Genomic DNA, 17,241 nt, shown 5'->3' with positions numbered 1-17,241 from the left:
AAATCCGGGTTATTTGACAACCTATGGCGGTGATGGTTCTGCTCAGGCAGAGCAGTGCTGATGCTCCTCATAAAGCTGTCGCTGCTGTGAAGGTTCTAGGTGACATCACAAATCCCTTTGGTTACATACACAACAAAGCTGGGTTGTTGTTGTTTACACTCTGCAAGGCCTGTGGAAGTGAGTGACATCATAGCACTGTAGTTCTGAGGGTTCAAGATGGATGCAACAATCTCCTGTTGCTTCTATGAAGGCCGTAATAGACGACATCACCAAACAGCTCCATAGTCACATACACAGCAAAGGAGAGATGTTGTTTACACCTAGTGATGTCAGTGGTATTGAGTGACATCACAGCACAGTGCTAAGGCTCCTGGGCCTGGACACAGCAGCGGCTGCAATATCTCAACGGAGAATACGTTTATATCTATGTGTGTGTGTGCGCATATATATATATATATATATATATATATATATATATATATATATATATATTCTCCGCCGAAATCACTTTTAAACCCATTTCCACCTTTTTTTCCCTTCTCTTCCTCTTACTTTTTTTTCACGTTTTTTTACGTTTTTCTCCTTTTCGCCTCTTTTCTGGGCGTATTATTCTTCTTTTTCTTCTTTTTTTTCGTCTAATGCATACCCCATCAGTGCAGCAATGCTTATTCAATACCGCCAGCAGATGGAGACACTGGGGGATAATTTTCTAAGGATTTATACTGATTTTTCCTGTCTGAATTTGTCGCACAGAAAGTTGCAGGCCAAATATGTGTGACATTTCTGCGACTTTAGCTTCTAGAGCATTTTTACAACATTATACATAGGTGCTGAATACATAAAAAGCGACTGTTCAGCGACAGACAAGTCGCATCGGCTGAAAGTAGGCCAGAATGTCAGTCCATGTTGGAGCAGGTTTAGATACAGTCTAAAGCATAGATCTCAAAGTCTGTGCACAGAATTTAGCAAGGGCCTCGCACCTTCTGATGCATCAGGTAGGTGCACAATAGCATAGCCTAACCCTCTGTACTTTGGTCTATATTGATGCGGGACATAGACAGCCAGCTGATGACCAATCCATTAGTGCAATGGATGGCTGGAAGCATTTGTCTTTGCCTTTGCAATACCACAGAAGCAATGCATGGTCAATGTACAGCAATGACACACCTGTGTGAACAGCCAGGAGACCCCCCCCCCCCCCCCCCCATGTTATGTTACATAGTTACATAGTTAGTACGGTCGAAAAAAGACATATGTCCATCACGTTCAACCAGGGAATTAAGGGGTAGGGGTGTGGCGCGATATTGGGGAAGGGATGAGATTTTATATTTCTTCATAAGCATTAATCTTATTTTGTCAATTAGGAACATTCAGCACCCACCCGCTATCAAGGCAGCTGCCTATCATGTCATGCCCTACCTGCACAGGTGTGCTGGCTACTCAAATGATCCAATTAAGGAGGCCATTTAGTCAGCAGCAGCAGAAGTCCTGTGCCTGGACGCTCCAACAGGGGCCAGACACAAGCAGAAGCAGAAGCAGCAGAAGCAGCAGCAGCACCACCTTTTGTTTTTTGGCTGCAGCAGCAGCAAGGCCCACAGGGCTGGCTAGCTGGCTAGCCAGCAAGCAGGTAGCAATGAAAGTAGGAATCTTTCTTTTTAACCCTGTAAGGGGGTGGTGCACTGTACCCGAAGATACTGCCATATCGGGTCAATGCATAGGGCGACGGAAGCAAGCTTCGAAATCGGCCCCCGTTCTCAAAAATCCATTTAATATATGGTCCCCAGATAGGGGACGTATCAGATATTAAACTGATAAGAACAGATACTACAACTTGATCTTAGCCAAAAGGCCGAGAAGCGATAACCGTGAAAGGGGCGGGCCCAACAAGGTCCCCTTCATGGGCACTATCACTGCTTGCTGTCAGGGAGGCTGCCAGACAATTTTCCATGCACACTCTGGGCTGGGGGGCAGTCAACCACCAGTACACACAGCAGAACCTAAACCCATACCATTATTGCTAAGCAGCAAGACAGGGGCCCATTGCACTCCCACGGGGCCTTTTTAAATGCAATCCATAACCCGGATTTGCCAGGAACCCTTCTTACTCCTCCTACTTGCATGTGACACTGGGCTTAGGATCTGCATAGGAAACACACACACAAGCACACACCTACCTTTGTTGCCTGCAGATGCCTCCTTGGCTGTCCCCAAACGGTATCAAACCAACACCCACGGGAAGCTGTAAGCATAGAGGACATGCCTGCACCCCATTGGACTTACCTGTGTGGGTTAAATCCGGGTTATTTGACAACCTATGGCGGTGATGGTTCTGCTCAGGCAGAGCAGTGCTGATGCTCCTCATAAAGCTGTCGCTGCTGTGAAGGTTCTAGGTGACATCACAAATCCCTTTGGTTACATACACAACAAAGCTGGGTTGTTGTTGTTTACACTCTGCAAGGCCTGTGGAAGTGAGTGACATCATAGCACTGTAGTTCTGAGGGTTCAAGATGGATGCAACAATCTCCTGTTGCTTCTATGAAGGCCGTAATAGACGACATCACCAAACAGCTCCATAGTCACATACACAGCAAAGGAGAGATGTTGTTTACACCTAGTGATGTCAGTGGTATTGAGTGACATCACAGCACAGTGCTAAGGCTCCTGGGCCTGGACACAGCAGCGGCTGCAATATCTCAACGGAGAATACGTTTATATCTATGTGTGTGTGTGCGCATATATATATATATATATATATATATATATATATATATATATATATATTCTCCGCCGAAATCACTTTTAAACCCATTTCCACCTTTTTTTCCCTTCTCTTCCTCTTACTTTTTTTTCACGTTTTTTTACGTTTTTCTCCTTTTCGCCTCTTTTCTGGGCGTATTATTCTTCTTTTTCTTCTTTTTTTTCGTCTAATGCATACCCCATCAGTGCAGCAATGCTTATTCAATACCGCCAGCAGATGGAGACACTGGGGGATAATTTTCTAAGGATTTATACTGATTTTTCCTGTCTGAATTTGTCGCACAGAAAGTTGCAGGCCAAATATGTGTGACATTTCTGCGACTTTAGCTTCTAGAGCATTTTTACAACATTATACATAGGTGCTGAATACATAAAAAGCGACTGTTCAGCGACAGACAAGTCGCATCGGCTGAAAGTAGGCCAGAATGTCAGTCCATGTTGGAGCAGGTTTAGATACAGTCTAAAGCATAGATCTCAAAGTCTGTGCACAGAATTTAGCAAGGGCCTCGCACCTTCTGATGCATCAGGTAGGTGCACAATAGCATAGCCTAACCCTCTGTACTTTGGTCTATATTGATGCGGGACATAGACAGCCAGCTGATGACCAATCCATTAGTGCAATGGATGGCTGGAAGCATTTGTCTTTGCCTTTGCAATACCACAGAAGCAATGCATGGTCAATGTACAGCAATGACACACCTGTGTGAACAGCCAGGAGACCCCCCCATGTTATGTTACATAGTTACATAGTTAGTACGGTCGAAAAAAGACATATGTCCATCACGTTCAACCAGGGAATTAAGGGGTAGGGGTGTGGCGCGATATTGGGGAAGGGATGAGATTTTATATTTCTTCATAAGCATTAATCTTATTTTGTCAATTAGGAACATTCAGCACCCACCCGCTATCAAGGCAGCTGCCTATCATGTCATGCCCTACCTGCACAGGTGTGCTGGCTACTCAAATGATCCAATTAAGGAGGCCATTTAGTCAGCAGCAGCAGAAGTCCTGTGCCTGGACGCTCCAACAGGGGCCAGACACAAGCAGAAGCAGAAGCAGCAGAAGCAGCAGCAGCACCACCTTTTGTTTTTTGGCTGCAGCAGCAGCAAGGCCCACAGGGCTGGCTAGCTGGCTAGCCAGCAAGCAGGTAGCAATGAAAGTAGGAATCTTTCTTTTTAACCCTGTAAGGGGGTGGTGCACTGTACCCGAAGATACTGCCATATCGGGTCAATGCATAGGGCGACGGAAGCAAGCTTCGAAATCGGCCCCCGTTCTCAAAAATCCATTTAATATATGGTCCCCAGATAGGGGACGTATCAGATATTAAACTGATAAGAACAGATACTACACTTGATCTTAGCCAAAAGGCCGAGAAGCGATAACCGTGAAAGGGGCGGGCCCAACAAGGTCCCCTTCATGGGCACTATCACTGCTTGCTGTCAGGGAGGCTGCCAGACAATTTTCCATGCACACTCTGGGCTGGGGGGCAGTCAACCACCAGTACACACAGCAGAACCTAAACCCATACCATTATTGCTAAGCAGCAAGACAGGGGCCCATTGCACTCCCACGGGGCCTTTTTAAATGCAATCCATAACCCGGATTTGCCAGGAACCCTTCTTACTCCTCCTACTTGCATGTGACACTGGGCTTAGGATCTGCATAGGAAACACACACACAAGCACACACCTACCTTTGTTGCCTGCAGATGCCTCCTTGGCTGTCCCCAAACGGTATCAAACCAACACCCACGGGAAGCTGTAAGCATAGAGGACATGCCTGCACCCCATTGGACTTACCTGTGTGGGTTAAATCCGGGTTATTTGACAACCTATGGCGGTGATGGTTCTGCTCAGGCAGAGCAGTGCTGATGCTCCTCATAAAGCTGTCGCTGCTGTGAAGGTTCTAGGTGACATCACAAATCCCTTTGGTTACATACACAACAAAGCTGGGTTGTTGTTGTTTACACTCTGCAAGGCCTGTGGAAGTGAGTGACATCATAGCACTGTAGTTCTGAGGGTTCAAGATGGATGCAACAATCTCCTGTTGCTTCTATGAAGGCCGTAATAGACGACATCACCAAACAGCTCCATAGTCAAGCAAAGGAGAGATGTTGTTTACACCTAGTGATGTCAGTGGTATTGAGTGACATCACAGCACAGTGCTAAGGCTCCTGGGCCTGGACACAGCAGCGGCTGCAATATCTCAACGGAGAATACGTTTATATCTATGTGTGTGTGTGCGCATATATATATATATATATATATATATATATATATATATATATATATATTCTCCGCCGAAATCACTTTTAAACCCATTTCCACCTTTTTTTCCCTTCTCTTCCTCTTACTTTTTTTTCACGTTTTTTTACGTTTTTCTCCTTTTCGCCTCTTTTCTGGGCGTATTATTCTTCTTTTTTTCTTCTTTTTTTTCGTCTAATGCATACCCCATCAGTGCAGCAATGCTTATTCAATACCGCCAGCAGATGGAGACACTGGGGGATAATTTTCTAAGGATTTATACTGATTTTTCCTGTCTGAATTTGTCGCACAGAAAGTTGCAGGCCAAATATGTGTGACATTTCTGCGACTTTAGCTTCTAGAGCATTTTTACAACATTATACATAGGTGCTGAATACATAAAAAGCGACTGTTCAGCGACAGACAAGTCGCATCGGCTGAAAGTAGGCCAGAATGTCAGTCCATGTTGGAGCAGGTTTAGATACAGTCTAAAGCATAGATCTCAAAGTCTGTGCACAGAATTTAGCAAGGGCCTCGCACCTTCTGATGCATCAGGTAGGTGCACAATAGCATAGCCTAACCCTCTGTACTTTGGTCTATATTGATGCGGGACATAGACAGCCAGCTGATGACCAATCCATTAGTGCAATGGATGGCTGGAAGCATTTGTCTTTGCCTTTGCAATACCACAGAAGCAATGCATGGTCAATGTACAGCAATGACACACCTGTGTGAACAGCCAGGAGACCCCCCCCCCCCCCCATGTTATGTTACATAGTTACATAGTTAGTACGGTCGAAAAAAGACATATGTCCATCACGTTCAACCAGGGAATTAAGGGGTAGGGGTGTGGCGCGATATTGGGGAAGGGATGAGATTTTATATTTCTTCATAAGCATTAATCTTATTTTGTCAATTAGGAACATTCAGCACCCACCCGCTATCAAGGCAGCTGCCTATCATGTCATGCCCTACCTGCACAGGTGTGCTGGCTACTCAAATGATCCAATTAAGGAGGCCATTTAGTCAGCAGCAGCAGAAGTCCTGTGCCTGGACGCTCCAACAGGGGCCAGACACAAGCAGAAGCAGAAGCAGCAGAAGCAGCAGCAGCACCACCTTTTGTTTTTTGGCTGCAGCAGCAGCAAGGCCCACAGGGCTGGCTAGCTGGCTAGCCAGCAAGCAGGTAGCAATGAAAGTAGGAATCTTTCTTTTTAACCCTGTAAGGGGGTGGTGCACTGTACCCGAAGATACTGCCATATCGGGTCAATGCATAGGGCGACGGAAGCAAGCTTCGAAATCGGCCCCCGTTCTCAAAAATCCATTTAATATATGGTCCCCAGATAGGGGACGTATCAGATATTAAACTGATAAGAACAGATACTACACTTGATCTTAGCCAAAAGGCCGAGAAGCGATAACCGTGAAAGGGGCGGGCCCAACAAGGTCCCCTTCATGGGCACTATCACTGCTTGCTGTCAGGGAGGCTGCCAGACAATTTTCCATGCACACTCTGGGCTGGGGGGCAGTCAACCACCAGTACACACAGCAGAACCTAAACCCATACCATTATTGCTAAGCAGCAAGACAGGGGCCCATTGCACTCCCACGGGGCCTTTTTAAATGCAATCCATAACCCGGATTTGCCAGGAACCCTTCTTACTCCTCCTACTTGCATGTGACACTGGGCTTAGGATCTGCATAGGAAACACACACACAAGCACACACCTACCTTTGTTGCCTGCAGATGCCTCCTTGGCTGTCCCCAAACGGTATCAAACCAACACCCACGGGAAGCTGTAAGCATAGAGGACATGCCTGCACCCCATTGGACTTACCTGTGTGGGTTAAATCCGGGTTATTTGACAACCTATGGCGGTGATGGTTCTGCTCAGGCAGAGCAGTGCTGATGCTCCTCATAAAGCTGTCGCTGCTGTGAAGGTTCTAGGTGACATCACAAATCCCTTTGGTTACATACACAACAAAGCTGGGTTGTTGTTGTTTACACTCTGCAAGGCCTGTGGAAGTGAGTGACATCATAGCACTGTAGTTCTGAGGGTTCAAGATGGATGCAACAATCTCCTGTTGCTTCTATGAAGGCCGTAATAGACGACATCACCAAACAGCTCCATAGTCACATACACAGCAAAGGAGAGATGTTGTTTACACCTAGTGATGTCAGTGGTATTGAGTGACATCACAGCACAGTGCTAAGGCTCCTGGGCCTGGACACAGCAGCGGCTGCAATATCTCAACGGAGAATACGTTTATATCTATGTGTGTGTGTGCGCATATATATATATATATATATATATATATATATATATATATATATATATTCTCCGCCGAAATCACTTTTAAACCCATTTCCACCTTTTTTTCCCTTCTCTTCCTCTTACTTTTTTTTCACGTTTTTTTACGTTTTTCTCCTTTTCGCCTCTTTTCTGGGCGTATTATTCTTCTTTTTCTTCTTTTTTTTCGTCTAATGCATACCCCATCAGTGCAGCAATGCTTATTCAATACCGCCAGCAGATGGAGACACTGGGGGATAATTTTCTAAGGATTTATACTGATTTTTCCTGTCTGAATTTGTCGCACAGAAAGTTGCAGGCCAAATATGTGTGACATTTCTGCGACTTTAGCTTCTAGAGCATTTTTACAACATTATACATAGGTGCTGAATACATAAAAAGCGACTGTTCAGCGACAGACAAGTCGCATCGGCTGAAAGTAGGCCAGAATGTCAGTCCATGTTGGAGCAGGTTTAGATACAGTCTAAAGCATAGATCTCAAAGTCTGTGCACAGAATTTAGCAAGGGCCTCGCACCTTCTGATGCATCAGGTAGGTGCACAATAGCATAGCCTAACCCTCTGTACTTTGGTCTATATTGATGCGGGACATAGACAGCCAGCTGATGACCAATCCATTAGTGCAATGGATGGCTGGAAGCATTTGTCTTTGCCTTTGCAATACCACAGAAGCAATGCATGGTCAATGTACAGCAATGACACACCTGTGTGAACAGCCAGGAGACCCCCCCCCCCCCCCATGTTATGTTACATAGTTACATAGTTAGTACGGTCGAAAAAAGACATATGTCCATCACGTTCAACCAGGGAATTAAGGGGTAGGGGTGTGGCGCGATATTGGGGAAGGGATGAGATTTTATATTTCTTCATAAGCATTAATCTTATTTTGTCAATTAGGAACATTCAGCACCCACCCGCTATCAAGGCAGCTGCCTATCATGTCATGCCCTACCTGCACAGGTGTGCTGGCTACTCAAATGATCCAATTAAGGAGGCCATTTAGTCAGCAGCAGCAGAAGTCCTGTGCCTGGACGCTCCAACAGGGGCCAGACACAAGCAGAAGCAGAAGCAGCAGAAGCAGCAGCAGCACCACCTTTTGTTTTTTGGCTGCAGCAGCAGCAAGGCCCACAGGGCTGGCTAGCTGGCTAGCCAGCAAGCAGGTAGCAATGAAAGTAGGAATCTTTCTTTTTAACCCTGTAAGGGGGTGGTGCACTGTACCCGAAGATACTGCCATATCGGGTCAATGCATAGGGCGACGGAAGCAAGCTTCGAAATCGGCCCCCGTTCTCAAAAATCCATTTAATATATGGTCCCCAGATAGGGGACGTATCAGATATTAAACTGATAAGAACAGATACTACACTTGATCTTAGCCAAAAGGCCGAGAAGCGATAACCGTGAAAGGGGCGGGCCCAACAAGGTCCCCTTCATGGGCACTATCACTGCTTGCTGTCAGGGAGGCTGCCAGACAATTTTCCATGCACACTCTGGGCTGGGGGGCAGTCAACCACCAGTACACACAGCAGAACCTAAACCCATACCATTATTGCTAAGCAGCAAGACAGGGGCCCATTGCACGGGGCCTTTTTAAATGCAATCCATAACCCGGATTTGCCAGGAACCCTTCTTACTCCTCCTACTTGCATGTGACACTGGGCTTAGGATCTGCATAGGAAACACACACACAAGCACACACCTACCTTTGTTGCCTGCAGATGCCTCCTTGGCTGTCCCCAAACGGTATCAAACCAACACCCACGGGAAGCTGTAAGCATAGAGGACATGCCTGCACCCCATTGGACTTACCTGTGTGGGTTAAATCCGGGTTATTTGACAACCTATGGCGGTGATGGTTCTGCTCAGGCAGAGCAGTGCTGATGCTCCTCATAAAGCTGTCGCTGCTGTGAAGGTTCTAGGTGACATCACAAATCCCTTTGGTTACATACACAACAAAGCTGGGTTGTTGTTGTTTACACTCTGCAAGGCCTGTGGAAGTGAGTGACATCATAGCACTGTAGTTCTGAGGGTTCAAGATGGATGCAACAATCTCCTGTTGCTTCTATGAAGGCCGTAATAGACGACATCACCAAACAGCTCCATAGTCACATACACAGCAAAGGAGAGATGTTGTTTACACCTAGTGATGTCAGTGGTATTGAGTGACATCACAGCACAGTGCTAAGGCTCCTGGGCCTGGACACAGCAGCGGCTGCAATATCTCAACGGAGAATACGTTTATATCTATGTGTGTGTGTGCGCATATATATATATATATATATATATATATATATATATATATATATATTCTCCGCCGAAATCACTTTTAAACCCATTTCCACCTTTTTTTCCCTTCTCTTCCTCTTACTTTTTTTTCACGTTTTTTTACGTTTTTCTCCTTTTCGCCTCTTTTCTGGGCGTATTATTCTTCTTTTTCTTCTTTTTTTTCGTCTAATGCATACCCCATCAGTGCAGCAATGCTTATTCAATACCGCCAGCAGATGGAGACACTGGGGGATAATTTTCTAAGGATTTATACTGATTTTTCCTGTCTGAATTTGTCGCACAGAAAGTTGCAGGCCAAATATGTGTGACATTTCTGCGACTTTAGCTTCTAGAGCATTTTTACAACATTATACATAGGTGCTGAATACATAAAAAGCGACTGTTCAGCGACAGACAAGTCGCATCGGCTGAAAGTAGGCCAGAATGTCAGTCCATGTTGGAGCAGGTTTAGATACAGTCTAAAGCATAGATCTCAAAGTCTGTGCACAGAATTTAGCAAGGGCCTCGCACCTTCTGATGCATCAGGTAGGTGCACAATAGCATAGCCTAACCCTCTGTACTTTGGTCTATATTGATGCGGGACATAGACAGCCAGCTGATGACCAATCCATTAGTGCAATGGATGGCTGGAAGCATTTGTCTTTGCCTTTGCAATACCACAGAAGCAATGCATGGTCAATGTACAGCAATGACACACCTGTGTGAACAGCCAGGAGACCCCCCCCCCCCCCCCCCCCATGTTATGTTACATAGTTACATAGTTAGTACGGTCGAAAAAAGACATATGTCCATCACGTTCAACCAGGGAATTAAGGGGTAGGGGTGTGGCGCGATATTGGGGAAGGGATGAGATTTTATATTTCTTCATAAGCATTAATCTTATTTTGTCAATTAGGAACATTCAGCACCCACCCGCTATCAAGGCAGCTGCCTATCATGTCATGCCCTACCTGCACAGGTGTGCTGGCTACTCAAATGATCCAATTAAGGAGGCCATTTAGTCAGCAGCAGCAGAAGTCCTGTGCCTGGACGCTCCAACAGGGGCCAGACACAAGCAGAAGCAGAAGCAGCAGAAGCAGCAGCAGCACCACCTTTTGTTTTTTGGCTGCAGCAGCAGCAAGGCCCACAGGGCTGGCTAGCTGGCTAGCCAGCAAGCAGGTAGCAATGAAAGTAGGAATCTTTCTTTTTAACCCTGTAAGGGGGTGGTGCACTGTACCCGAAGATACTGCCATATCGGGTCAATGCATAGGGCGACGGAAGCAAGCTTCGAAATCGGCCCCCGTTCTCAAAAATCCATTTAATATATGGTCCCCAGATAGGGGACGTATCAGATATTAAACTGATAAGAACAGATACTACACTTGATCTTAGCCAAAAGGCCGAGAAGCGATAACCGTGAAAGGGGCGGGCCCAACAAGGTCCCCTTCATGGGCACTATCACTGCGCTTGCTGTCAGGGAGGCTGCCAGACAATTTTCCATGCACACTCTGGGCTGGGGGGCAGTCAACCACCAGTACACACAGCAGAACCTAAACCCATACCATTATTGCTAAGCAGCAAGACAGGGGCCCATTGCACTCCCACGGGGCCTTTTTAAATGCAATCCATAACCCGGATTTGCCAGGAACCCTTCTTACTCCTCCTACTTGCATGTGACACTGGGCTTAGGATCTGCATAGGAAACACACACACAAGCACACACCTACCTTTGTTGCCTGCAGATGCCTCCTTGGCTGTCCCCAAACGGTATCAAACCAACACCCACGGGAAGCTGTAAGCATAGAGGACATGCCTGCACCCCATTGGACTTACCTGTGTGGGTTAAATCCGGGTTATTTGACAACCTATGGCGGTGATGGTTCTGCTCAGGCAGAGCAGTGCTGATGCTCCTCATAAAGCTGTCGCTGCTGTGAAGGTTCTAGGTGACATCACAAATCCCTTTGGTTACATACACAACAAAGCTGGGTTGTTGTTGTTTACACTCTGCAAGGCCTGTGGAAGTGAGTGACATCATAGCACTGTAGTTCTGAGGGTTCAAGATGGATGCAACAATCTCCTGTTGCTTCTATGAAGGCCGTAATAGACGACATCACCAAACAGCTCCATAGTCACATACACAGCAAAGGAGAGATGTTGTTTACACCTAGTGATGTCAGTGGTATTGAGTGACATCACAGCACAGTGCTAAGGCTCCTGGGCCTGGACACAGCAGCGGCTGCAATATCTCAACGGAGAATACGTTTATATCTATGTGTGTGTGTGCGCATATATATATATATATATATATATATATATATATATATATATATATTTCTCCGCCGAAATCACTTTTAAACCCATTTCCACCTTTTTTTCCCTTCTCTTCCTCTTACTTTTTTTTCACGTTTTTTTACGTTTTTCTCCTTTTCGCCTCTTTTCTGGGCGTATTATTCTTCTTTTTCTTCTTTTTTTTCGTCTAATGCATACCCCATCAGTGCAGCAATGCTTATTCAATACCGCCAGCAGATGGAGACACTGGGGGATAATTTTCTAAGGATTTATACTGATTTTTCCTGTCTGAATTTGTCGCACAGAAAGTTGCAGGCCAAATATGTGTGACATTTCTGCGACTTTAGCTTCTAGAGCATTTTTACAACATTATACATAGGTGCTGAATACATAAAAAGCGACTGTTCAGCGACAGACAAGTCGCATCGGCTGAAAGTAGGCCAGAATGTCAGTCCATGTTGGAGCAGGTTTAGATACAGTCTAAAGCATAGATCTCAAAGTCTGTGCACAGAATTTAGCAAGGGCCTCGCACCTTCTGATGCATCAGGTAGGTGCACAATAGCATAGCCTAACCCTCTGTACTTTGGTCTATATTGATGCGGGACATAGACAGCCAGCTGATGACCAATCCATTAGTGCAATGGATGGCTGGAAGCATTTGTCTTTGCCTTTGCAATACCACAGAAGCAATGCATGGTCAATGTACAGCAATGACACACCTGTGTGAACAGCCAGGAGACCCCCCCCCCCCCCCCCCCATGTTATGTTACATAGTTACATAGTTAGTACGGTCGAAAAAAGACATATGTCCATCACGTTCAACCAGGGAATTAAGGGGTAGGGGTGTGGCGCGATATTGGGGAAGGGATGAGATTTTATATTTCTTCATAAGCATTAATCTTATTTTGTCAATTAGGAACATTCAGCACCCACCCGCTATCAAGGCAGCTGCCTATCATGTCATGCCCTACCTGCACAGGTGTGCTGGCTACTCAAATGATCCAATTAAGGAGGCCATTTAGTCAGCAGCAGCAGAAGTCCTGTGCCTGGACGCTCCAACAGGGGCCAGACACAAGCAGAAGCAGAAGCAGCAGAAGCAGCAGCAGCACCACCTTTTGTTTTTTGGCTGCAGCAGCAGCAAGGCCCACAGGGCTGGCTAGCTGGCTAGCCAGCAAGCAGGTAGCAATGAAAGTAGGAATCTTTCTTTTTAACCCTGTAAGGGGGTGGTGCACTGTACCCGAAGATACTGCCATATCGGGTCAATGCATAGGGCGACGGAAGCAAGCTTCGAAATCGGCCCCCGTTCTCAAAAATCCATTTAATATATGGTCCCCAGATAGGGGACGTATCAGATATTAAACTGATAAGAACAGATACTACACTTGATCTTAGCCAAAAGGCCGAGAAGCGATAACCGTGAAAGGGGCGGGCCCAACAAGGTCCCCTTCATGGGCACTATCACTGCTTGCTGTCAGGGAGGCTGCCAGACAATTTTCCATGCACACTCTGGGCTGGGGGGCAGTCAACCACCAGTACACACAGCAGAACCTAAACCCATACCATTATTGCTAAGCAGCAAGACAGGGGCCCATTGCACTCCCACGGGGCCTTTTTAAATGCAATCCATAACCCGGATTTGCCAGGAACCCTTCTTACTCCTCCTACTTGCATGTGACACTGGGCTTAGGATCTGCATAGGAAACACACACACAAGCACACACCTACCTTTGTTGCCTGCAGATGCCTCCTTGGCTGTCCCCAAACGGTATCAAACCAACACCCACGGGAAGCTGTAAGCATAGAGGACATGCCTGCACCCCATTGGACTTACCTGTGTGGGTTAAATCCGGGTTATTTGACAACCTATGGCGGTGATGGTTCTGCTCAGGCAGAGCAGTGCTGATGCTCCTCATAAAGCTGTCGCTGCTGTGAAGGTTCTAGGTGACATCACAAATCCCTTTGGTTACATACACAACAAAGCTGGGTTGTTGTTGTTTACACTCTGCAAGGCCTGTGGAAGTGAGTGACATCATAGCACTGTAGTTCTGAGGGTTCAAGATGGATGCAACAATCTCCTGTTGCTTCTATGAAGGCCGTAATAGACGACATCACCAAACAGCTCCATAGTCACATACACAGCAAAGGAGAGATGTTGTTTACACCTAGTGATGTCAGTGGTATTGAGTGACATCACAGCACAGTGCTAAGGCTCCTGGGCCTGGACACAGCAGCGGCTGCAATATCTCAACGGAGAATACGTTTATATCTATGTGTGTGTGTGCGCATATATATATATATATATATATATATATATATATATATATATATTTCTCCGCCGAAATCACTTTTAAACCCATTTCCACCTTTTTTTCCCTTCTCTTCCTCTTACTTTTTTTTCACGTTTTTTTACGTTTTTCTCCTTTTCGCCTCTTTTCTGGGCGTATTATTCTTCTTTTTCTTCTTTTTTTTCGTCTAATGCATACCCCATCAGTGCAGCAATGCTTATTCAATACCGCCAGCAGATGGAGACACTGGGGGATAATTTTCTAAGGATTTATACTGATTTTTCCTGTCTGAATTTGTCGCACAGAAAGTTGCAGGCCAAATATGTGTGACATTTCTGCGACTTTAGCTTCTAGAGCATTTTTACAACATTATACATAGGTGCTGAATACATAAAAAGCGACTGTTCAGCGACAGACAAGTCGCATCGGCTGAAAGTAGGCCAGAATGTCAGTCCATGTTGGAGCAGGTTTAGATACAGTCTAAAGCATAGATCTCAAAGTCTGTGCACAGAATTTAGCAAGGGCCTCGCACCTTCTGATGCATCAGGTAGGTGCACAATAGCATAGCCTAACCCTCTGTACTTTGGTCTATATTGATGCGGGACATAGACAGCCAGCTGATGACCAATCCATTAGTGCAATGGATGGCTGGAAGCATTTGTCTTTGCCTTTGCAATACCACAGAAGCAATGCATGGTCAATGTACAGCAATGACACACCTGTGTGAACAGCCAGGAGACCCCCCCCCCCCCCCCCCCATGTTATGTTACATAGTTACATAGTTAGTACGGTCGAAAAAAGACATATGTCCATCACGTTCAACCAGGGAATTAAGGGGTAGGGGTGTGGCGCGATATTGGGGAAGGGATGAGATTTTATATTTCTTCATAAGCATTAATCTTATTTTGTCAATTAGGAACATTCAGCACCCACCCGCTATCAAGGCAGCTGCCTATCATGTCATGCCCTACCTGCACAGGTGTGCTGGCTACTCAAATGATCCAATTAAGGAGGCCATTTAGTCAGCAGCAGCAGAAGTCCTGTGCCTGGACGCTCCAACAGGGGCCAGACACAAGCAGAAGCAGAAGCAGCAGAAGCAGCAGCAGCACCACCTTTTGTTTTTTGGCTGCAGCAGCAGCAAGGCCCACAGGGCTGGCTAGCTGGCTAGCCAGCAAGCAGGTAGCAATGAAAGTAGGAATCTTTCTTTTTAACCCTGTAAGGGGGTGGTGCACTGTACCCGAAGATACTGCCATATCGGGTCAATGCATAGGGCGACGGAAGCAAGCTTCGAAATCGGCCCCCGTTCTCAAAAATCCATTTAATATATGGTCCCCAGATAGGGGACGTATCAGATATTAAACTGATAAGAACAGATACTACACTTGATCTTAGCCAAAAGGCCGAGAAGCGATAACCGTGAAAGGGGCGGGCCCAACAAGGTCCCCTTCATGGGCACTATCACTGCTTGCTGTCAGGGAGGCTGCCAGACAATTTTCCATGCACACTCTGGGCTGGGGGGCAGTCAACCACCAGTACACACAGCAGAACCTAAACCCATACCATTATTGCTAAGCAGCAAGACAGGGGCCCATTGCACTCCCACGGGGCCTTTTTAAATGCAATCCATAACCCGGATTTGCCAGGAACCCTTCTTACTCCTCCTACTTGCATGTGACACTGGGCTTAGGATCTGCATAGGAAACACACACACAAGCACACACCTACCTTTGTTGCCTGCAGATGCCTCCTTGGCTGTCCCCAAACGGTATCAAACCAACACCCACGGGAAGCTGTAAGCATAGAGGACATGCCTGCACCCCATTGGACTTACCTGTGTGGGTTAAATCCGGGTTATTTGACAACCTATGGCGGTGATGGTTCTGCTCAGGCAGAGCAGTGCTGATGCTCCTCATAAAGCTGTCGCTGCTGTGAAGGTTCTAGGTGACATCACAAATCCCTTTGGTTACATACACAACAAAGCTGGGTTGTTGTTGTTTACACTCTGCAAGGCCTGTGGAAGTGAGTGACATCATAGCACTGTAGTTCTGAGGGTTCAAGATGGATGCAACAATCTCCTGTTGCTTCTATGAAGGCCGTAATAGACGACATCACCAAACAGCTCCATAGTCACATACACAGCAAAGGAGAGATGTTGTTTACACCTAGTGATGTCAGTGGTATTGAGTGACATCACAGCACAGTGCTAAGGCTCCTGGGCCTGGACACAGCAGCGGCTGCAATATCTCAACGGAGAATACGTTTATATCTATGTGTGTGTGTGCGCATATATATATATATATATATATATATATATATATATATATATATATATATTTCTCCGCCGAAATCACTTTTAAACCCATTTCCACCTTTTTTTCCCTTCTCTTCCTCTTACTTTTTTTTCAAGTTTTTTTACGTTTTTCTCCTTTTCGCCTCTTTTCTGGGCGTATTATTCTTCTTTTTCTTCTTTTTTTTCGTCTAATGCATACCCCATCAGTGCAGCAATGCTTATTCAATACCGCCAGCAGATGGAGACACTGGGGGATAATTTTCTAAGGATTTATACTGATTTTTCCTGTCTGAATTTGTCGCACAGAAAGTTGCAGGCCAAATATGTGTGACATTTCTGCGACTTTAGCTTCTAGAGCATTTTTACAACATTATACATAGGTGCTGAATACATAAAAAGCGACTGTTCAGCGACAGACAAGTCGCATCGGCTGAAAGTAGGCCAGAATGTCAGTCCATGTTGGAGCAGGTTTAGATACAGTCTAAAGCATAGATCTCAAAGTCTGTGCACAGAATTTAGCAAGGGCCTCGCACCTTCTGATGCATCAGGTAGGTGCACAATAGCATAGCCTAACCCTCTGTACTTTGGTCTATATTGATGCGGGACATAGACAGCCAGCTGATGACCAATCCATTAGTGCAATGGATGGCTGGAAGCATTTGTCTTTGCCTTTGCAATACCACAGAAGCAATGCATGGTCAATGTACAGCAATGACACACCTGTGTGAACAGCCAGGAGACCCCCCCCCCCCCCCCCATGTTATGTTACATAGTTACATAGTTAGTACGGTCGAAAAAAGACATATGT

The 17,241-nt window shown here is 45.9% G+C and overlaps 7 non-coding genes across 7 annotated transcripts; all 7 read right to left on the bottom strand.

Moving 5' to 3' along the window:
- Window positions 1-1,669: 1,669 nt before the first annotated feature.
- Window positions 1,670-1,861, bottom strand: LOC130301763 (U2 spliceosomal RNA). Its single transcript, XR_008852115.1, has one exon. It is a non-coding gene; the product is annotated as a U2 spliceosomal RNA (small nuclear RNA).
- Window positions 1,862-3,946: 2,085 nt separating this feature from the next.
- On the bottom strand, window positions 3,947-4,137 carry LOC130301755 (U2 spliceosomal RNA). Its single transcript, XR_008852108.1, has one exon. It is a non-coding gene; the product is annotated as a U2 spliceosomal RNA (small nuclear RNA).
- A 2,088-nt stretch (window positions 4,138-6,225) lies between these two features.
- Window positions 6,226-6,416, bottom strand: LOC130301754 (U2 spliceosomal RNA). Its single transcript, XR_008852107.1, has one exon. It is a non-coding gene; the product is annotated as a U2 spliceosomal RNA (small nuclear RNA).
- Window positions 6,417-8,509: 2,093 nt separating this feature from the next.
- LOC130301752 (U2 spliceosomal RNA) lies at window positions 8,510-8,700 on the bottom strand. The gene has a single exon (XR_008852105.1). It is a non-coding gene; the product is annotated as a U2 spliceosomal RNA (small nuclear RNA).
- A 2,090-nt stretch (window positions 8,701-10,790) lies between these two features.
- LOC130301751 (U2 spliceosomal RNA) lies at window positions 10,791-10,981 on the bottom strand. Its single transcript, XR_008852104.1, has one exon. It is a non-coding gene; the product is annotated as a U2 spliceosomal RNA (small nuclear RNA).
- A 2,098-nt stretch (window positions 10,982-13,079) lies between these two features.
- LOC130301750 (U2 spliceosomal RNA) lies at window positions 13,080-13,270 on the bottom strand. The gene has a single exon (XR_008852103.1). It is a non-coding gene; the product is annotated as a U2 spliceosomal RNA (small nuclear RNA).
- Window positions 13,271-15,364: 2,094 nt separating this feature from the next.
- On the bottom strand, window positions 15,365-15,555 carry LOC130301749 (U2 spliceosomal RNA). Its single transcript, XR_008852102.1, has one exon. It is a non-coding gene; the product is annotated as a U2 spliceosomal RNA (small nuclear RNA).
- Window positions 15,556-17,241: the final 1,686 nt, after the last annotated feature.

Source organism: Hyla sarda, unplaced genomic scaffold, assembly GCF_029499605.1.
Source record: "Hyla sarda isolate aHylSar1 unplaced genomic scaffold, aHylSar1.hap1 scaffold_1134, whole genome shotgun sequence".
Lineage (NCBI taxonomy): Eukaryota > Metazoa > Chordata > Amphibia > Anura > Hylidae > Hyla > Hyla sarda.
The sequence above is the reverse complement of the archived record's forward strand: the minus strand, read 5'-3'. Positions and strand labels throughout refer to the sequence as shown.